At 35.6% G+C, this 23,098-nt stretch overlaps 1 protein-coding gene across 2 annotated transcripts in view; it reads left to right on the top strand.

Annotated features, from left to right (window-relative positions):
• PARD3B (par-3 family cell polarity regulator beta) overlaps positions 1 to 23,098 on the top strand; it is a 1,146,560-nt gene that overhangs the window by 408,225 nt on the left and 715,237 nt on the right. The window lies entirely within an intron of this gene.

A 23,098-nucleotide genomic window follows, 5' to 3' on the forward strand; every position in this document is an offset into this window, starting at 1 on the left:
GGGCTAAGACCTTAACAAAACCTAGGCCTTATATATTTGTTTTAAAGAACAGACTGTTTTTAGTAGGGGGGAGAATTATCTAGAGAAGCAAAGTTTGGGAAGCAGAAAGTTGAAAGGTAAGAAACTTGTAATAACCAAAGTAAAAGATATATTTTGATTCTGTACTTTCAAGCTAAGGGAAATGGTGGTATAGGTGAAGCAAAAGCAATTAAATATTGGCAGGTTTCAAAGAAAATCTGAACAAAAAATAAAAAGTTTTGATGAGCCGGAAATGACCCTACTATGTTTGGTTTCTGAGGGAGAAATTAATGTCTTGCCTATTCCTGTGAATAAGATTACTTTAAGAATATAATCTTCTTCCCCTTAAGCTAAGTACTCCATAAAATGGGCACAGAACTAATAATTTTGTATTAAATGAAAGTGACTATTTTAATAGTATTACATTGGTCATAAATTATCACTTTATTTTATGATATTTGTGCTGACACCCTTGTTTTCCTGATGTGTCTGTGAACTTTTCTAGCACCAAGCACATAGAAATGCCCAATAATCCCTGAATAAATGAAGGAACAGATTAACAAGCAAGTGCACAAACAGCGTGTGAGAGACAGCTGTTTCCAGTTGTGCTAGAGCAGGGAGAGAAAACTGATGCACAGGTGATTCCAGATTAAGAAGGAAGCTTAAATAATTCAATACGATAATGCTGTGCGAGTGCTTAGTGCTTGGGAGCAGCCATTATCATCATCAACGTACTTGGCCTTAAGATCATCTGTGTTGTTCACCTAACAGATTGTATAGAAAACACTAGTTGCTGGAAACCAGGATACCACTTGTATCTTTAGCTTATATATCATTTTGAGAGACAGAAGCTTATCAAACATCTTCAATAATATGAAAAATTTTCTATTGTAAATTTCCAAGGAGTTCTCCATTTCATAAAGGTAGAGCGTTAACGAGAAATTTGCATCCAGACACAGAAACCTTCATTTCAGTCTGCAACAGTGTTCTTCTATGATGTGCTTAATGGCACGTCCACCCTTGGTACTTTTATCTTAGGGCATATGTGACTGTTTGCCAGGGTCAACAGAAGGTCACAGTTGAGAACAGGGCATCTGCCCATAGCAACAATTCATTTGCAGATTTAGGTCAACAAAATAGAACATTTCATGTAACGGTGGCTATGTTAACTGGCTTGAAAGTGGTTATTATTTCCCAATGTATACATATATGAAAACAATGTTGTATACTTTAAATATATACAACTTTTGTTTGTCAAATATACTTCATAACACTGGAAAAAATAAAATTAGAAAAAATATGTGAAATATACTTAAATAATGTTTCAAATATGCAGGTATACAGTTTAAGAAATATTTAAACAAACATTAGATGCAATGAAAAATTTGCATGAATTTGTAGGTTACAATGTCGAACTGCAAGTACAGTTTTGGATCATAAAAGGCCATTTTATAAGTGCTCCGAGCTTCTGGATAGTATTCATTTGGGTTATTCATTTACTTTTCTGCCTGGAAGGGACATGTAGGGTATTTTGATATACATATTTTAGAAACATATGATAATTTTAAAGCAATTTTGATAGGTTAACATGCAACCTAAACTGCATGGAAAGGTGGAAGTGATGCTAATTCCTGACTGATATATTTTGGGGTAAAATTACTGAAGACTTTTAATCACATGTTTTTATATCTTTGGATCTTCCCTACCTTGGTTTCAAGAAGTAACTCAACAGAATAAAGTATGCAGCTGACCTTAAATTTGCATTTTTTATCTTGTCATATTAAATATTTATGGATCATTTATATGTGTGTCTTGATTCTCATAGTGATTTTGTGTGCTCCAAGAGGATACCTCTTTTAGCATAAACATATACTTTACTAACAGTTTCATCAAATTTTAATAGTGCAAAGTATACAGATTTTAAATGCATTTCAAGCAGATTTGTTTTAAAGAAATATGCTCATTAAGAACAATTGAGAATCGATCTTGTAGCATGCCCAAACTGTGTTAGCCTTTCCATATTGAGTATTGGAAAAGTTGTTAGATTGTTGAGCAACAAAGGACAATAAATTTTGAAAGTTTCATTGGGAAATAGCTAAAAACATAAAACTATAAAAAAATTAAGAGGTATTAGTGAGAAATGTGTGGATTCTTCCTTCTCTTAACATTACTGTGGATCCTTTTTTATTTCAGCTGTTTGTTCTCTTCTCCTTACATTTATCAGGACTCTTCTGTGTTCACCTGGCTAATCTGAATACTAACCATAACAAATAGATGTTTGGAAGCATTAAAGTGATAACTTTCAAAGGGGCTATTATCATTTATCATGAAAATGAATTCAGCCCACTGATGGTAATTTAGCCTACAGGTAAAATGAATGTCATATGTTTATAAAATGAATTTTCAAATGTTTAACTTTCTCAAAATAATATTTCCTAAAGATGCAATATTACATTTAATATGTTCACAGGAGACACTTTACCTCACTAATCCCCAAATTCTATGTTTAACATTGTAGAAAGGTGGTAGTTTATAGACTGGTACCCACAAATATTCACTGAACAAAATTGTACAAGCTTTTATGGAAATATTCTGTTGTATTTCTCAAATGTATAGATTTTCTGCATTAGAGCTTGGTGCTGATTCTGGGCTCCAGAATCAGATTCTCTGGGTTTGAATCCTGGTCCCACCAATTAAGTGCTGTGTGATATTGCCTCAGTTTCCTCAACTGATGACAGTGCTGACCTTATATGTCTTTTGAGACAATTATGAGATAGTGCATGTGAAAGTGCTTAGAACCACAGTTCTCATGGTTCCCAAACGAGCTGTAGTACCATTAGCACTACATAAAACTCAGAGGGACACTACACGATATTTTAAACTTCTGCGAAACACTACATAGACTTCTGTCTCATGGCAGTTTGGTTTCAGTGTTAGATTATGCCTTCATTCCTTTTGATGTTATCATATCTTTGCAAAGCTGAGTTTTCATCAGTTGCTATGACAAAAAGCAATACCTTGTGAAAATCATCATGGAAAAAGAAATGAAGCTGTTTGTGTCTAGTTTAAGAAGTTTTGCAGTTTTCCAATAGACACATATTAGTAATTTGTGATTATTTAAGAATTAACTAAAAATATAAATTTTGTTCAATGTATGCGTATTATTTTCTCAAATGGTTACTAAGTTGTTAGGACAGAAATAATTAAATTGCTTAGACCTGTCTACTTAATGAACAGAACTGTTAGGTGTTTTGTTTGGTCTAAAGGCACAATGAAAACATTACCAAGACACTGAAGGCTCTACTGGAAAGTTTGGAAATGTCTGTGCTGGCTTAGCTTTTGCATGTGTGCCCTCAGTAAGGGTCAGTTGTTTCTGTTGATGGTAGTGATGAGACAGCTAAGTAAAAAGGGCTCCCGAGCAGAACCTCCAACTGGCCTGCGCGCTGGGAGGAGTGCACACTGGTGTGGAGCCCTGAAGCTGGCACCATTTATGGAGGTGTCCTGATCCGGGATGGTACCTGGGATTCAATCTGTGAGATGGGGGTCTGTTAACAAGAGCCTCTCTTGCTTTGATGAGTTTTTTTTTTTTTTTTTCCTTTTCACCCAATAAATTCCATTTTTCTTACCCTTCAACGTGTCTGCAAGCCTAATCTTTCCTGGTCATGTGACAAGGACCCTGTTTTTAGCTGAACTAAAGGAGAAAGTCCTACAACAATAATGGTTAGGAAGTCAAAGCCATTTTCTTAAGCTTAACTCAAATTCCTCTGATAATCATTTTAACTGTTTTCTTCTTGTCTAATGACAGTGAGGGGGAAGGAGAGAGAGAATAGAAGGAGGGAAGAAAATAAGTAAATCTACTGATGGAAATTGGGATGTCTGACTGAAAGGGTAGAAATGAAAGCAACCTCCAGTGAGGGGAGTAGAGGAGCTGTTTCCTGTGAAAAACAGACGAGCAATTTATCATGTAGAAATTGTTCAAAAGCCAGGAAGAAACCACCTATAGACCCCAGCCCTCAGTCCATCCTGAAGAGTAGGAAGCATGTCCTGGTGGTGAAGAGGTTAGGAGCAGCTGTACAGAGAGAGGGAAAGAAAAGAAATCAAGGGAGGTTTGAAGGCAGACAGTGGGGCAGGGAATGAACTTCCAGCAGGACTGTGGAGTGTCCCACGCGCTGGTGCCTGGAGCAGGGTAGAGAAGCCTCCAAGCTCCGTATCCCCAGCTGCCCAGATGCTCGTGGTCTTGCCCACAGCCGAGGAGGTCTGTGAAGGGAGTCCTTGGGCTGGGTTTTAATCCTTAGAACCCAAGCCAGATGCTTAACCAGAGAGATTCCCACTTTCGCACCCCGCTTTCCTCACCGATTTAGGACTTCCTGGTGGATCGGCGCGGCGGAGGTACAGAGAAAATTGTTCCGCCGTTAACCTGCACTCTTCCTGTACCTCTAAGAGGATGGTCTGAGGAAACACTTGTCACATCTGGAAAACATTTCTTTAATGGAAAGAGAGAGTATTGTTAGCTATTCCTATGTGAACATACAGCTTTTTAGCTTCCTTCTCTCAACCATTTTTTTCCTCCATGTTAAATTATAGTACTTTCTTTTCATCAAAGGGCCTATGCTATACTTAATAAACTATCTAATTAATAACATTTAATTTTAATTTTAGAAAAGTCCCCTCCCTAGAGAAGTCTTCTCCCAAAATGAAGCTGTATTTCATTTTGAATTTATGATTAATTTTCATTATTCCTTTGGTAATAACTGTAATGCTGAAATTTGTTATGCATCATTTAAGGAGACTTTTGAATTAAAGATATTTCAATAGTCATTATTTTGCCATATAAATTTAGTTTTAAGTGTATATACTAAAATATATAACATTTTCAGAGTTATATGTGACAAAATGCCTCTAAAGTTTAGTTAAGTGTATTAAAACTACTTTCACCATGGAAAAAACCTACAAGTAAACATAAAGATATTTTAGTGAGCTTAACTTTCTCAGAAATCACAAGTTCTGAGTCACATATCTGAAATGATGCTAACAATATTTAGGGCTTCCACAAAACTATCTTCAGAGATTTTTGTCAAGTCTTTGGCTAATTAATACTCGAGATACCCCATTCACTAGGTTTTTCTGTGGTTTCATTGTCACTGATGCATATTAATGACATCAGACAAATAAAGTGTCTTTCATAATTGCTTGTCTCAAAGCATTGTAAAAATCAAATATGGAATAATTAAAAATTCATTTGCGGTTTGTGGCTGTGAATTTGACTGCTGGAAGGTTGAGTTGAAGGCCCATGAGTGTCCTTGATAGGTTTGTACAGTTGATTCCCAGTCCAGTAGCTGCCCTGGTCGTATTATATAGATGGCTTGAGTCAAGGGAGAGTGGGATGCTTTGAAATACAGCTTGATAACTGTGCATGTAAGCACAACTAGCTATTGAAAAGAACTGTGAGAATAACTGTTGACAGGAAAGACAGTTGGCTGTTTATTTTCCAAGATAAAAAATTAGGGTCAGGTGGTATTATCTATGTACTTTTCATTATTCATGCAAAACCAAACAGCTTCAGCAGTAAGAATATTTTGTTTATGAAACAGAAAACATTATTTCACAGACTGTGCCACTTTTGTTAAAAATATCTAATAGATACATGGTTGTTTTGAACTTTATAGGTCAATTTTAGATTTAATTCCCTATTAAATTCTCAACCATGTATAACATTTTGTGTTGTATTAACAAAATAGATTCTCTGAAATCATTGAATATTTTAAAATTGTCTTGGTTAACTCAAGAATGGATAAAGTAATATAAGAACAGTCCAATTTATATGGTAGCATATTGAATTTAAAATTCTATGGAGATTTATTAAAATTTACATTTTTTTCCATGATTGCAATTGCATTTTAAGTGATAAATAATCCAGAAGAGTGTATTTCATAAGGAAAGTAAATGAGAAAATATTTTCATTGTCTAAAGATGTAAATTTTTTTATCATAAAAAATATTCACTGTAGGGAAACTGTAATTAGAACTAGTTTATCCATTTGTTCATGGAGTTCCCTTAATGAGCAAGAATACCGCATACTCTTAATTATCTGTAAATTTTGACCATTTACATAAATAATCCTTTTCAAATATGAGTAGGACTTATGATACTAAGCCACTCTTTTGAGCTTTTACAATGTGAATTAAATTTCAGATTCTTCTTTTATCTGACATGTTTATTGAGTACCAGTAAACTTTAAAGTATTTTTCTAGATACAGTGGATACATAGAACAATGAATGAAATGCATAAAAATCCCTGTTCTCTTGGTTTTAACATTTTAGTGAAGAGAGCCCACTTGAAAAACAAGGAAATATGTAAATATAAAGTGTAAATATACAGCATGTTGCATAGGGTCATAAGTGATACAAAGAAATACAGAGTAGAGAGGGAAGTTAGAGCCAGAGGAGGACAATTTAAAATAATCATCAGGAAAGATTCTAAGAAGATGATAGTCAAAGCCTGGGAGCTAATGAGGAGTTGATGGGTGGATGGACCAGGTAGGGCCTTGTAGGCTATTCTAAGAAATTTGGCTTTCATTCTCTAGTAGATTCAGCTATGGAAGGATCTATAGCTGAGGAATGACAAGGTCTTGTGGCACTGGGAAGTTGTGCAGGGTAGAAACTAGGAGCCAGTAAGGTTTTCTTCAAACCTTAGATGTAATTCAGGGAAAACAGAATAGTGGCTTCTATTTTGGGTATTCAGAACAGATTGATTTATTGCATGTGAGGAGTGAGAGGACCAGAGCTAACAATAGGACCAATTTTTTTAATCCTCGGCAACTAGAGGTATGAGTTGATTTGCTGAGCTGGGGAACTCTATGGGAGTTGCAGGTATGGTGAATGCCTGCAGGAGTTTGGTTTGGGACATCTTGAGAATGAGTCTAAAATTGGAAATAGAGATCTGGACTGAGATGTAAATTTGGGAGTTCTATTTCTTTGTAATTTAGGGATAGAGTACTAACGTTTTACAATTTTTGTTTCTCATTTGGATCTGAAAAGTTTTAACAGTATATTCAACTACAAGTATTTTCCTTTTAGAACATTTCATTTGTTGTTCAAATAAAAACTAATCGTTTTAGGATCTGAAAGGCTATTGGGGATTATTGTTATAAATTATTTGTGGCCACTGACTAATGCAAGGTATTATGTTTCTTTAATAGTAAACCCTGACAGTAGTAGTAGTAGTAAAAGTGATTGTATTTTTATTTTAATCCAATTAAATGTTAGAATTTGCAGTTTAGAATAGTGACAGGTTTTTTTCTTAGATTAGTTCACAAAAGCTTGCATTATTGGTTATAGCAACTAAAGTTTACAAAATTAAGAAAAGCTTTAGAGTACTTTGTAGCCTGATATATTCTTACTCAGTTTTGACGGGCATTCTGACATGAGGAGAGAGTTTTTATGGAATCAAGTTAAACCAAGAAGAGATAAATGCTTACTTAAATTTGTAGAAGAAAATGTAAAATATATACCTTCAAATTTCTCCTTTGAGGACATTCTTAATGTAAGATGAAAGCTGCTGGATTTTAAACATTACAAACAGGCAACTTGTTTTTTAAACATTATAATGCTTGATAGTGTTCTTTCCTAAGGGAGAAATTTCTTTGCTAGACTTGCTTTGAAACTTCACATTGAAAATGCTTTTTTTACTTGTTTTCTGCCGAGGTGTAAAATTTGCAAAGGTTATAGAAAAACAATAGTTTTAAGATACCCGATATACAATATGCTCTTTTTGAGGGCTTTGGTGATTTTTCTGTTTTCGACTGATGTGGTCATTTGTCCCAGTCTGAGTGATGTTTAGCCATTGCCCATGTTGTACAACTCTTGGGATGTTGCAGGTTGTGGGGATGGCATGAGCAAGGAGGGAAGAAAGAACCAAAATGCTTAGCAAGTTTCTAGATGGAACAGGGTACGGTGGATTCTGATGCCTTTTAAATGAGAAGACCAGCAGAAGTATGAGTAGGGCGAGAATGAGTTTAGTTTGCATTATGCTGAATTTGAGCTTCCCATGGGACATCTAAATAGCAAAGAACACTGGTTAGGATGTGGAGAGATTCAACAGCCATTTTCGTTTATGCAATAAATAATAGAAATCATGGGAATGGTTGCTGTTGCTGTTGTTTTCAGGGAGAGAATACCAAGTACTTGATAGTTGGTCTGTGTTTCTGGTGATTTTTTTTTTTTTTTTCTGGCTCTGTGATCCTTGTGAATCACCGTCCTTGGTCCCATTATACCCAGTCTTCATTTAAAGCTAATATTTATTACATCTTTACCCCACCCTGACTTTTTTCCACATTTTATGAAAAAATTTAAATATATAGAAAAGTTGAAATAAGTATGCAGTGAAGACTCATCTACTTAACACCTGGATTTGGCAAATAACATTGAACTCTATTTGCTTTGTTACATATCTGTTTCTCTGTTTCTGTAACTATCTTGCAAGGCTTCTTATTTTTTGATGCATTTCCAAGTAATTGCAGACATCCATACACTTCCTTCCTAAGTACTTCAGCATGCATATTGTTAGCAAGAGTTTCTTATTATTTAAAGATCTTTATAAAGTAAAATTTGAAATGCACAGATCTCAAGAACTTTTGATGAGTTTTGACAATGTATACATCTGTGTCGTGTAAACTCCTATCAGGATATGAAACACTACAACCACTTCAGAAAATCACGTTTTTCCAGTCAATCCCTGTCCCTGAAACCTCCCAACAGCAACCTCTGTTTTGATTGTTTTCTACCATAGATTAGTTTTGCCTGGTTTAGAACTTCCTGTAAGTGAAATTATATGGTACGTATTCATTTGTATAAGGCTTCTTTGTTCAGCATGTTTTTGAGATTCACCATTTGGTATATTTGTAGTTAGCTCCTTTCTAATGCTGGATGATATTCCATTGTATGTACTATTCCAGAAGTTATTTATCCTTCCTCTCTTTCATAGAGGCTGTGCATTGATTTATTAATGAAATCAATATGACCTTCCCCTTTTAAAAATACAACTCTTCTTTCATCTAATAAGTAATCCTCTTTCCTTTCAAAAAAGTCTTATTATCACTCATTCTTGTTTAAGGCAAGCCATACGTTGTAGCTTATTTCTAGAAACACTGTATATATAAGAGGCTTTTCTTGGAGACTTGAAATGAAAGGTTTTAGAAACATTTCTGTGCATCTCTGACTTCTCTTTAACTGTCTCTTCCAGACAGTCACTTTTTTTTCTAAAAGTCTCCCATTTAGACAGACTCGCCAATTTCTCTTGCAGATTCTGCTGTTTATGTCTTATTTATTCCTATAATCATGTTAATTTGGATACAATAGAAAAATTTTTCCTCTTTCATGCATAATGGATGGAAATATGTGTAAAGACCAATTACGGTGTTCCAGGTAATTCTGTGTCTAGTGCCTCCTTCAGTTGAGAATATGGCAAAACAAAGTCTTAAGGTTCAACAAAGCCTTCACCTTGAGGCTGTGGCCCATCAGGACATGCTTGCTCTTTTGGGGTTAGTAAATGTGCACACTTTCGAGCATTGAGCTTGATGTTACCTTTGGCAATCACTTTTCGTAGAGAGAGGCTGTGCATGTATTTGCTAACCACTTGGTGTCAGAAGATTCCAGTCAGATTTTTGTATTTCCCCTCAGAGTTTTCAAGAAGGGCATTATGATGCGTCCTTTTGTCTAAACACCTTTTGGAACGAAGTCTGATCACACAACCATGGCCTTATGCCCTGGAGTTTTACAGCTCTACATTTGAGGCTAGGAAAGAAGATCTCAGTTGAGGGTGGTGTAATATATTCTCTTTGAAAAAATTCCTTTCAAATACCATTGTGGCTCACACCAAAGAATTATTGTATTTGATTAAAAGTAAGGCCAAGCGTTCAATTTTTGCATTTTCTTTTCTCTTGCTTGTGTTTTCAGCTAATATTGCAGAGCATTTTATTTACTCAACCAGATTGACAAGATTATAAATGGGAGCTGTGTGTGGAAGCCTCTAATTTTTCATAAGTAAATGAATTAATTTATCATCGCTGTTGTGTTTTATTGCTGTCTCCATGCGAGACTGCCCTGCTCCTTTATTCCCCCTTTTGCCTTCTAAACATTGGATCCATGTCATCGTGTTTGACAGGTTTCTGATTCCCCTGTCAGATGCAATTTGGTGCTAATCACATTTCCTTTGCTCAGTGTCAATGATACAAGCCATGCATAATATTCCTGTATGTCCACTCACTCACTTGCAGTGCAGCTGGAATATCTTGGGCATTAATCTGAGAGAATGCTGCATTGAAATGCAAAAATGATACTTGAGCACTAAGATAATGTGGTCAGGCAGATGTGCAATAGATAAGTGAGGCTAAACTGGTGGTCTTTTCCTAAGCTTTGATGAATTTTATTTCATTTCTGAATATCTCTTTACAAACCTGAGACTATGTAATCAGTACTAGTTCATTAGACCTTCAGCATTTTTAATAGAATTCATTCATTGTCCATGTGTGAAGAAATAAGAATTATTTTTCCCATTAAAAAGAAAGTTATAGGTGGTTATTTTTAATGTTGAAGAGTATCCCTGTCTAGATCATGCACTCTATCAAATGCATGAAAGTAGCTAACGATCTGGAGAAGTCTGTTAATAATAAGCCAGTTTCTAATCTAGATGAGGTCACAAACAATAGACCTTGTGTTAGATCATTTTAGACAAATATAATCAGAGTATAGTGAGAGGATTTGGGTCGATTTGGAATGAGGGTGATTGTTTATTTTATTTTATTTTTTTTTGAGACGGGAGTCTCGCTCTGTCGCCCAGGCTGGAGTGCAGTGGCCGGATCTCAGCTCACTGCAAGCTCCTCCTCCCGGGTTTACGCCATTCTCCCGCCTCAGCCTCCCGAGTAGCTGGGACTACAGGCGCCCGCCACCTCGCCCGGCTAGTTTTTTTTGTATTATTTTAGTAGAGACGAGGTTTCACCGTGTTAGCCAGGATGGTCTCAATCTCCTGATCTCGTGATCCGCCCGTCTCGGCCTCCCAAAGTGCTGGGATTACAGGCTTGAGCCACCGCGCCCGGCGATTATTTTTTGAAGTCTTAGTTAGATGTTTTGACAATTAGAGTGGGGGAGAAGAAGCACTCAAAAAAGAAAGGAATCAAAGCAAAATTAGAGCCAGGAGAGGGTGTTGTTTATCAGTGAAATAATAGTTATCTATTTTGGTGGTAAACAGGACTGGAAAAGCAATTCAGGAGCATGTGGGAAAGGTCTTTATTTTGTAGACAAGAGGGAATATTTTTGTTGTTGTTGGAGTAAGCCTGTGTCATGCTTACATTTGAATTTTAGAAATAAAAGTTTCATGGTAGTGTGGAAAAGAATTAGAGAAGAAACAAAAAGAGATATCAAATAGGGGACTATTGCAGTAAGTCAGATAAGAGGTAAGGGCCCAAAGTAGGAGGGTGGCAGTGGAAGTACAAAAGGTGTGACAGATGCAAAAGTTATTACTAACTAAAATCTACAGAGTTGTACATCTCTTGGGATGTTGTAGGTTGGGGGGATGGCATGAGTAAGGAGGGAAAAAAGAACCAAAATGCTTAGCAAGTTTCTAGATGGAACAGGGTACGGTGGATTCTGATGCCTTTAAATGAGAAGACCAGCAGAAGTATGAGTAGGGTGAGATAATGAGTTTAGTTTGCGTTATGCTGAATTTGAGCTTCCCATGGGACATCTAAATAGCAAAGAACACTGGTTAGGATGTGGAGAGATTCAACAGCCATTTTCGTTTATGCAATAAATAATACAAATGATGGGAATGGTTGCTGTTATTTTCAGGGAGAGAATATAAAGCAAAAAGAGAAGCAAATAAGCAATGAAACCTTGGAAATAAGGCTAAAATTAAGGGAAAAGTTGTACCAAAGAGAACTGAGAAAAGACTGAAATAAGCAATTGTACAGAAAAGAGAAGGATTGTGGAAGCTGGTGGTAGAAGGTGGTCGACACCATCATATATGGAAGAGGAGGACTTAGGCAGTACTGTTGAATGAATAAACGTAAGAAATGTTTTTTGTCTGGGTATTATTTATATGGTGTTTAATGAGTTCCAGGCAGGTTCAAGGGAGTAATAGAACTAAAAGTCATATTGCACTTGGTTGAGGAGTGAATCAATGGTGTCAAATTGGAAGCTTTTCATTGTTCACAACTCTTTGAAAGAAATTGGTGGTAAGGGAAGTAGGAAGACCATTGGGATTGTAGCTTAAAGGAAACATGACGACCAAAAAAATACAGGTTTTTTTATTCCTTTTTAAATAGAACATGCCTTCTCAATGGAGTTGAGATATCACCCCCAAGGGGAACCAAGAAAGTTGATTCTTTGGGAACAAAAATATCTTAAATATTACAATGTTTGTGTCTCTCCAAATCTCATTCTACCTGACAAAAATCGTAGTATTTAATTAATCTTGTTTTATTTTTATTTGGGTATCACACAGGCAGCATTGACTGAGTTCATAAAAGATGATATGAGATATCTTTTATGATATGAGATCAGTGTTCCAAAACTATGGTGCATATACAGCTTAGTTGTAGGACTCCGTTTATTGCTAGATCTCAGAGTTGAAACCTGAGAGAGGTGGCCTATGTCTGTCTGCCTCTTAGCTACTGCTGACTGCTTTGTGTTTGTGTGTGACTCAGGTTTTGAAAATTAGATTAGTTTATATTTTCTTAATTTTAATACAAGTTATTCAACCCATTATTATATTAAGCCCTGAGAAGAGAAAGTATTGACAATATCTGAATGATTATCCAGTAGCCAGTTAAGTGAGAAATTACTTTCCTGTATTCGTATCAACCAAAGGTTAAAGATAAATTCACTGAAAATAAATTTTAAAAAATAATTTAATTGTTCAATTGTTTTGCTTTTGCTGGAAAATAATTTTGAAGGACTGAAAAATTTGACTATATTGTCATTATTATGTATTTTTGTGAATTGATTTGTATATAAAATTTGATACAGCACAACTTATGTAAAATAAATTGCATTAATAGCTTTTTAATTTTTAGTTAGATTTTAACTTAAAAATATATTCAGTCAGCCTTAACCCTATACTTATTCTTTTTATGTATTATATAAAGCAGACATATATATGTGCAGTACATCAACAAATATACAATATATTAAAATTTCATATGCAGGTGGCAGTTAGGAAGGCAGTGTCTTAAAAAGGCTCTGGAGAGGGGGTAGAAGAAAAAAGATTGAGAAACACTGGCATAGAGAAATCTTAATTATTGTTCCTATTTCAATTAAATAATTTTTTACCTATGAGAGTCACTAAACAATATGACACTACCCATGCTAACTTTTAGGAAAAAAAACAGAAGGTAGCCTACTTTTGACACAGTTGCCTATAGAGGATATATTCTTATTGATAATTTTTATACACAGAGGTGATTGTGATTCACAAAAAATTATAGTCAATTTCAGTTGAAGTATGTTACATTGGAAGTCAAATTTTAGTGATCTGAATTGAATTTCAACATAATCTGGCATTTTTAGGGCACTAAGGACATGTTATAACTGTGTTATTTACCTTAGTGATATAGTATTTGCTGCATGATATTGCAGGAAATATTTTATTAACTCAGATTCTGTAAAAGCTGTAAACCAGAGGACTGAAACCACTGATGGTGAAATAGGATCTTGAGCAATCAGATCTTATGAGTCTTGTTTTGAAACAGTTAAAGTGTGGAAGATGTGTGCTTTGACTATGCAACCAAAACAGTGCAATCCCAATAAACATTAATCTGCAGGGAATTTTCAAAGAGGAGATAGGTTACCCAAGGATGACACAGAACTAAAACATCATGGCTTTCACTGGGAGAAGATACTTTCTTCTTCAAGTTGTTAGAATGTTAAGAGAATGAAATCTTACCATTCGTTTGCTAATGGGGCATTGATTATAACATTGGTAGCTGCTTGTGGCTTGATTCGGTCTGAATCTTTGTAAAATTTCAAACTAGTATTAAAGGGGCATTACTTTTACAGATTTTTTTTCTTTTTAAATAAGGAAAAATTACAGGCATATATATGTACAGCAATTCCATGTATTAAAAATATATGAAGATATCAATTAATTACTATTAAAATTGTTAAAAGTCACCTGTGAAGAGTCTTTTGCAAGATCTGGCTCCTTCTCAAGTATCTTCTGAAAATCTTTGTGAAAAATTGTTATTCAACAGTATCAGTCTATGCTGCATGTAACAGAAATGCTGAATATTAGAAAATGAAAATCAAAAGCCTCTCCCAACTTTTGGGGAGCTTTAAATTTAATGTAAAAGTTGGAATGTACACACATCTAAAACTGTTCACAAACTAAAATAAGTGAAAATGCAATGCAAGTGATATATGTAAGTGCCAGATTGGATTCACAGTAATGGAGTGATCAGTGAGGCTAATAAAAGACAACTTTCCGGAAACTGTATATTGAGCAGGATTTTCAATAAAGAGAACAGTGTAAATTGAAAGAGAAGAGGAAGAAATTCTCCCAAGTGTAACATATACACCTGAGCTATACACACACAATCTGATATATGTGCATATACTTCTATACATATGTATATATGATATACTTATATATCAGATATATAAACATATGTATATATACAGATATCTATGTACATAAGATATTTATGTGTATCTCTCTCTCTCCCTCTATCTCTCTGTCTCTATCTCAAGTACAGGTAAAAGAAAACCCACAGCTGATGCAGATGTGGGAAGGGTAGTCAATGATCTCTGAGTAATAGGTAGAAAACACTGGGAAGAAATAAGCATGGAAAAGTGTAGTTACTTACTATGTCTAAGCCTTGGCAGCTAGATAGCTTGAGACTCCAAGAGGAATTTTATCTTTTCCTATGATGATGGTGGGTATGAAGAGAAATAAATCAATTTTTATTATTTTACTGAATGCATTTTTTAACTTTGTAGCTGGAATTGAGACAATGCCGTCCTCCATCACCACCAAGCATCCCACCCTCTTTGATGAGTAGTAGCAGGTTTTGACCTTGTAATTGAGCTTGGTGAGTCCATGTGATGAAAACTGACTACCCTAAATAAGAATAAATATATTGGGAAAAAATAAGGGCTTATAAAATAAATAGGGCAATGATTGAGAATTTAAAAATGAACAGGAATTAAGACAAGATGAGGAAATGAGTCAAAACCGTTTTTTCAGAGGGAATAAGCTAGTCAGGATATAGTTCTGCAAGCAGACATCAGACTTTTCTCATCCTTGGGTCACTTCAGTGAGATTCTTACTTCCAGGAGACAGTATTGACTAAGCTTAAGCCTCATTCTTGCCCCTACTGATATGGTTTGGCTCTGTGTCCCCACCCAAATCTCATCCCAAATTGTAATCCCTGCATGTCAAAGGAGGAACCTGGTGGAAGGTCATTAGATCATGGGAACATTGTCCCCTATGCTGCTTTTTGTGATAAGGAGTGAGTTCTCATGAGATCTGATGGTTTTATAAGGGGCTCTTCTACCTTTGCTCCTCACTCTTTTCTTTCCCGCCTCCATATTCCCCTTACCTTCCACCATGATTGTAAGTTTACTGAGGCCTCCCCAGCCATGTGGAACTGTGAGTCAATTAAACCTCTTTCCTTTATAAATTACCCAGTCTTGGGGAGTATCTTTATGGGAGTGTGAGAACGAACTAATACACCTACATTTTACCACCACAGAGACATACGCAGGATCTGGCATCTTTGGCCTAGGCACCTGGATTTGTCACCAAGGCAAGACCACACACAAAGTAATCCCTCCTAGAAAATCATAGGGCTGTTAGGAATGGGGAATGGATGTTGCTTGGACAAATAAATGTTGAGAAATGTCCACTCTGTTATCTCTTGATCTTGAGTGGTGGATAGAAGCAGTTTATCTTAAAGTCCTTGACATCTGTAGCAGCTAATTACCATTTCTTCAAATTCTCATTATATTTTCAAGTAACTTATTTTCTCCTAAAGAAGTTCCTAGGTGAAATTGTTCTCTGAGGAAAAGAGCACACCCCTCATCACTAAGAATAGAACCTGAGTGTTACTAATTAAGTCCCAATTCTAATTATGTTAATGAAACTGCAAGGGGACTACACAGCTAGAAGCCCCAGCGTGGTGTTATGCCATGCCATGCAGCTGTGGATCTCCTCACAACATATGAGTTCTGTCTGTGAAAGCATTTTATTATTTCTCTCGGAAGCAAACCAGGTCTTCATAGCAGTTTTAAAGTTTCCTCAGTTAATATTCTGTTTCCTTTGGACCATCGACCTCTTAAATTCCAGTACAGTGTACCAGAACCCAAGGATAGACTCGAGCCATTTCTAAATATTGCATTCAAAAGTTGCGTAGCATATTCTTCAAGCCAGTTTTGAAATTATAAGAATGGCAAATACAAATACATTTGCCATTTTTTGATATTAAATATTAGTCCTATTTTAAAGTATGTAAACTGTGACATCTAAACATAAATGGCAAAAGATATATATGTGTCACCTGACAGCTAAGCTAACACAAATGATTTTCATCACTGGAAGAGGAGTAAGTAATTCCAACAATATGTTTGGGATTATAGTCAGAATTACGATCCCAAAAAAAATCCAAAAATAAGATTAGAAAAAGAATTTGAATTTTTATTAGTATGAATGCAAGGAATGCATAACCCTCTTTAGGACTAAAGAATAATACTTTTTTGGTGATAGTAAAAAATACTTACTGAAGATGTAATAGGACTAATGCAATGGACTGAATGCTTAGGTCTGCCCTCCCCATTGTCAAATTCCTATGTTGAAACCCTAACTCCTAAGGTGTTAGCATTAAGAGGTGGGGCCTGAGGGAGGTGATTAAGTCATGAGGGCAAAGCCATCATGAATAGGATTAGTGCCCTTATAAAAGACACCCCAGAGAGATCTCCTGCTCCTTCTGCCATGCAAGGGTGCAGCGAGAAGCCAACCGTCTATGAACCAGAATGCAGGCCCTCACCAGACACTGAATTTGCTGGCACCTCAGACTTCCCAGCCTTTAGAATTGTGAGAAATAAATTTATGTTGTGCATATGCTGGTTTATGGTACTTTGTTATAGCAGTCCAAATGAACTAAGATAACTAATAACATAATTCTGTTTTGGAAAATATACTACTTTGGCTGCTTTGGATTATAATTATAATGTTAAAATCATGTAGTAATGTTTTAGGTTGATACAAGAATCTATTCTATTACAGAGGAGTTAGAAGCACAAGATATTTCAAGATGGAATTTTGAAAACGAGTCATGACTTTTGCTGTAGCCCATTACTTCTGCTCCTTAATAAGACCTGGTAATCCATTGGAAGCTATATGGTTGAAGTATTAGCAGAGCATTTAGATAGGTAGGTCGGTCGGTCAGTAGGTAGGTAGGTAGGTAGGTAGGTAGGTAGGTAGGTAGGTAGGTAGGTAGGTAGATAGATAGATAGATAGATAGATACATAGATACATAGATACATAGATACATAGATAGATAGATAGATATTGATAGATAGATATTGATAGATAATATATGTATACTTTTTTATTTAAGCTTATATCTAGAAGAAAAAGCATCTTTCAATTATCTATTACTACAAGAAGATGCTGTTTCATAAATAACCGCAAAATTCATTGATTTAAAACAGTAAGTATTTTTCATTGCCCATGAGTCCACATGTTAGCTGAGCCATTCTGGTTTTGGCTGGGTTTACTCATGTGTCTATGGGCAGTTTTAGGTCAATTAGGCAGCTCTGCTGATCTAGGCTGTGCCCTCTCATGTGTTTGGAAATTGATAGGCTATTGGCTGGTTTCATATGACCTTGGCTGGGACAGTTGGACTCTCCTTCATAGGATCTTTTGCCCTCCAGCAGGCTAGACCTTGTTCTCAGAGTAGTGGGAGAGTTCCAAAGGAGCAAGGAGACACATGCAGGGTCTCTGGAGGCCTCGGTTTAGAATTGCGCAGCATCAATTCTGTCACTTCTGTTGGGTAAAATAAGTCAAGGTTAGCCTCGATTCAGGGAGTGGAAAAATACACTCTGCTTTTGATGAAAGGAGTTTCAAAATTCCATTGCAAAGAAAATGAATATAAGGATGATAACTGGGGCCATTTTAAACATCAATTTAACACAAAGCACATATAAACGTGTATGCCTAAAACTCTGAAATACTATCACAATATGAGTTGGTGCTTAAACAAGTGGAGTTCTAAATCGTTTGCAGGGCAATAAAGAAAAGGTTGCTTCTGGATAGGACGGTCATCACAGACGTCTTGGTCAGTCTCATGTAAGTGCCATAGTTGGGTGAAGATCTCAGTGAAGAAAGGGAGAAACAAAGAGAACTTTACCCTCTCTTGCTGTAGGTGAGCTTTGGTCATACTGATTTAGTGTTCCCCTCTGCTTCTTTCATACTTCTTTCTGAGAACATGCCTGCCTCAATAATAACAATAGTCGGAGTGGAATGGCTGAGATTGTAGCTGATCAACTGACAGAATGGAGCAGGTGAGGATCATGCTAACTTTCCATGCATGCACAGTATCTTAGATGAAAATAGTCCACTTTGGAATTGCAAATTGACCTACATGGTCTCTACCCTGGTTGCCCTTTTTAGAGTAGAAATATTTAACTTGCTTTTCCAATATCTGCAAGTGGTTCTAACTCACTAAATCATTATCATCCTGGTTAATAGCTCTTGCATGCAGTTGGTTTTCTTAATCAGAATACTTTTTTTTTTTTTTTTTGAGACGGAGTCTTGCTCTGTCGCCCGGGCTGGAGTGCAGTGGCCGGATCTCAGCTCACTGCAAGCTCTGCCTCCCGGGTTCACGCCATTCTCCTGCCTCAGCCTCCCGAGTAGCTGGGACTACAGGCACCCGCCAGGTCGCCCGGCTAGTTTTTTGTATTTTTAGTAGAGACGGGGTTTCACCATGTTAGCCAGGATGGTCTTGATCTCCTGACCTCGTGATCCGCCCTCCCAAAGTGCTGGGATTACAGGCTTGAGCCACCGCGCCCGGCAGAATACTTTTTTATTCCATTTCAGCATTCCAGAACTTAACCAAAAGTATTTTCAATTTTGATTACATGGGTTTCTTCCCAATATGCTTCTCAAAAGAATTTGCTGTTAATAAAAGGTCACTATGTATATAACAGGTAAGCATGCTGTTTTTGGATGGAGCTGCACTAGTATTTCTGGAACGTAGCAGCTTAAAGTCCATATTGCTGGGCCATTTGAATAATCTGCCAATGGACACACGCTTAACTGACATTGAATGTTAAAGATTCTCAGTAATCTAAACTTCAAACATGCCAATATTAGTAACTTGAAGAATGGATCAAGACAGTTCATTTGTTGTTATTTCACATTTAGGAAACGTCTTAACATTATTATCTTATAGTTAAATACAGTTTGTAAATTGATAATAAAATGAGTTACAAATTACCGGGAAAGTCCTTTGAAGTACCAAAATGAAATAAATATTCTGCCATACTTAAATTTTATGAGGAATTTTTATTTCCAGCAACAGTAGGGCTGGGCAGCAATCTTTGAAGATTTTTCAATAAATGTAAATTGAATAATTTTTTTTTTTTTTTTTTTTTGGTTTTATAGATTGTCAGGTGATCAACTAAGTGAGAAGCTTTTATAAATGTGTTGGTTCTTCTCTGAGACATGAGTGTTTGGGAGAAAGTCCTCCCTTACCCCTGCCCAAGAATCCTGGTAAAACAGAAATTTTAAAAAAAGGTAGTGTTGTTTTGTAATTTCATTTTTAAAAGATGCCGTTTTTTTAATTCATTTATTTAGACCACTCCAGACAATTTAAGTCTTCCTGAATCCAACTGTATTTCTACTCCTATAATAGTTTACAGAAAGATATTAACCTTTATTTTAGTTGAGAATATTGAGACCACCTTCGACATGAATATCTGGGTGTATTTTTACTTGTATCTATTTACTGTAGTCTAAGTAAGACATGTTTTTCCTCTTTGCCAAGCCCAACTATTTTCTTTATGTTTTTAATAATAATTCTGTATCTCCTTGATTCTCTGGGACTTTTGTTCAACGAATTCCATTTTTGTCTTTTATGTTTTCAATTCCTCTCGCTATGTAGTCCATTCTCCCTGTACTTACAAACATGTTTAATTTTTCTTTATTCTTAAAATAATCCTGTGTTCATTTACATTCTATGTTAATTTTTTTTTTCATTTTCTATCTAACATTCTGGAGTACAGTGGTCCCCTCAGTATTCCTGGGGGACTGATTCCAGGATGCTCTGCAGATACCAAAATCTATGAATGCGCAAATCCCTGATACAAAATGATGTAGTATTTGCATATAACCTAAGCACATCCTCTCAGATGCTTTAAATCATCTCTAGGTTACTCATAATACCTAATACAATGTAAATACTATGTAAAGAGTTGTAATAATCTTTTGTTTTAAAATTTTTATTTTTATTTCAAATATTTTTGATCTGCGATTGGTTGAATATATGCAGAATCCATAGATATGGAGGGCTGACTATATTTTGTAATCACTAACACCAGTTTCATTACCATCTCCTATTTCCTTAAGTCGGTAACCCAAACTTCAGACCTGTGACTTACTGGCCCTGTATCTGGTTAAACATCTTTGACTGTCCTAAAACTTCATTTTTAACATAATCAGTCCCCATACAGTGGGCAAATTCTGCAACTTGTTTTTAGGCTATTAGAGCCCTCAACCCACTTACTATATTCATCTTTTTCTGAAGCTCTGTCATCCAGTGTAAAACTATCTGGTGCCCCCTCTTGGTTGTTCAGACAGTTCTGTCTTCACTGGCTGCCTGCAATTATCTTGATTCCTCTCCTAGATCAGTAGCGTGTCTTACTTCTGGTTTCCCTATTATTGCAGAACTTATCTAAAAACCATGTTGAACACTTGAGTGTGTATCTAAAAACCGTGTTGAACACTTTATCTCTTCAACTAAATTATAAGATCTCTCAGGGCACAGATGATAATACAGGCTTTTGTTTTTCTGTTTAAACAAGAAAGTAAGAAAAGTTCTCTAGGCTGATGTCACAGTCTTTGAGTAGAAGCAGTTCCATTTATTGGCTGGATGCCAATAGAAGGAATGGCTTAGGTTTAATATAGAAACAAAAAAATGAATCAACCTTGATAGATCTTCAAGGGCATTTTTGGCATCAAATTCAGTATTTTGTAGATAAGGAGTTAGCACTTTGGAGTCAAATGGCCTTACTTCAAATCCCACACCTAACACTTGTAAATTGTTTGAGCTCAGCCAAATTTCTTCACCATTTTAAGGTTCAGTTTCCTTGTGTGTGAAATGGGAATAATCATAGCATGTTCTATTAGTGTTTAATGAAATTATCCATGCAAAGTTCTTAGCATAGTGCCTGGCATATGAAAAGTACTCAATAAATGTTAGCATATCGACTTTGTTGTCAATTTATGTGTATTCCTTTTGGGGTTTGGAGAAGGCCCATTTAATGATAGTTTATTTTAAAATAATATACCACCATGAGGTTTTATTAAAATTAGTTGAGTTTGGGAAAACTTTATAAAATAGCCATTGTCCTTCTTGTAACATGGGGTATAATTTATTTTGAAGTATAAATGCTTAGAAATTAACAATTGTTTTTTTTTTCTCCTAAGGAAAAAAAAAAAAAAACAGTATTGGCAAGCTTTCCAGCTTTTGACATTCTTTTAAGATCTTTAAAATACTACAGATCTGATTCAGCCTTCAGACCTGTTACTTACTGGCCCTGTATCTGGTTAATTCACATAAATCCTCTTTGGGCTACAAGTTACTTTTAAAGAAATCCAAACTAAGAGCGGGGGGCAGGGAGGAGAATACCAGTCTAATTGCTAAAGTTTGAAAACAGAAGAATGAATTTGCACCTCAGGCTTGGCATCTCTGAGCATGTGAATCCGTCTCAGATACTCATAATCATTGCTTTGTTTTTTAAAGACCTTTGATGATGAGCAGTATTTAATTACACAGCTGCAAAATTCTTAAGACATTTGATACTAGAAAGAGACAATCTAATAGACATATTTACCATCCCTTTATCTACATTTGCCGAATTCTAGTTGCATCCTTTTAGGTCAAAAGGTAAGCTATGCATATGGCATTATCTTAGATATCTTTTCATCATTCATGTTTTTAATGGGTTACAGTGTAATGTGGTATAATATTTCAGTGTAGAGGATTGACACAAAAATTGTTCATTTAAGCAGTTTTTATGTGCCTTTAAAAATCATGGCAAAAAGTATTGTTGAAGCTTGGACTGCAAGCTTCTTGCCATAGTCTAGATTTTAATTCCAGTTAGTATTCTCAACTTCTGATTATGTTTCATCTTTAAAATGAACTTAATGCTCTGATTTCATTTTTTTCTTCAGTAAAAGAAATAGCCCCATGTAAATTTCCCTTTAAATAATCTGCCTTTAATGGTCTGTGTTCAATTTATATCTTAAAAATCTTAAAAATGTATTTTGCATATGACCAGGTTGCATTTCTCTCTAAAGTAGATGAAATCTAATTCTTAAAAAAAGGTATCCTTTTTCCATATGATTGTTATTCAGTATTTATTGAAGTATATTTGTTGATTGAAAAGGCAAAAAGGAATTGTTTTAAAGGCAGAGAAGAATAGATATCTAAAATAATTTTGTCAAGAAAGAATGTGTTTTTGATTAACGTAATAAACATTCTTTGGAAGTAAATGCGCATAGGAATTGGACAGTAGTATTGTGTAATATTTTATGATGAAAATAAGGTGTTTATCAAAGAAAAGGCAGATTAAATAAACAGACAAAACCATCAGTCTTGACCCCAAAGAACTGTGGCTAAACCTGGATTCTGCATTTTTACACTAGTCAGCGACAGCTCATTAAAGGGCTTACACTTGTTTGTCAGGTTATTGACACTGGTAGTGGTAACCCCAGGGTAATGCCGCTATCCCTTTGCCTAGCTTGTTTGTCTTGTGAAGAATTAATTGTAGAGGGTTATGTATTATTCCATTACCCAAAGTCTTA

The sequence above is a fragment of the Rhinopithecus roxellana genome, chromosome 14 (assembly GCF_007565055.1).
Source record: "Rhinopithecus roxellana isolate Shanxi Qingling chromosome 14, ASM756505v1, whole genome shotgun sequence".
Classification (NCBI taxonomy): Eukaryota; Metazoa; Chordata; class Mammalia; order Primates; family Cercopithecidae; genus Rhinopithecus; species Rhinopithecus roxellana.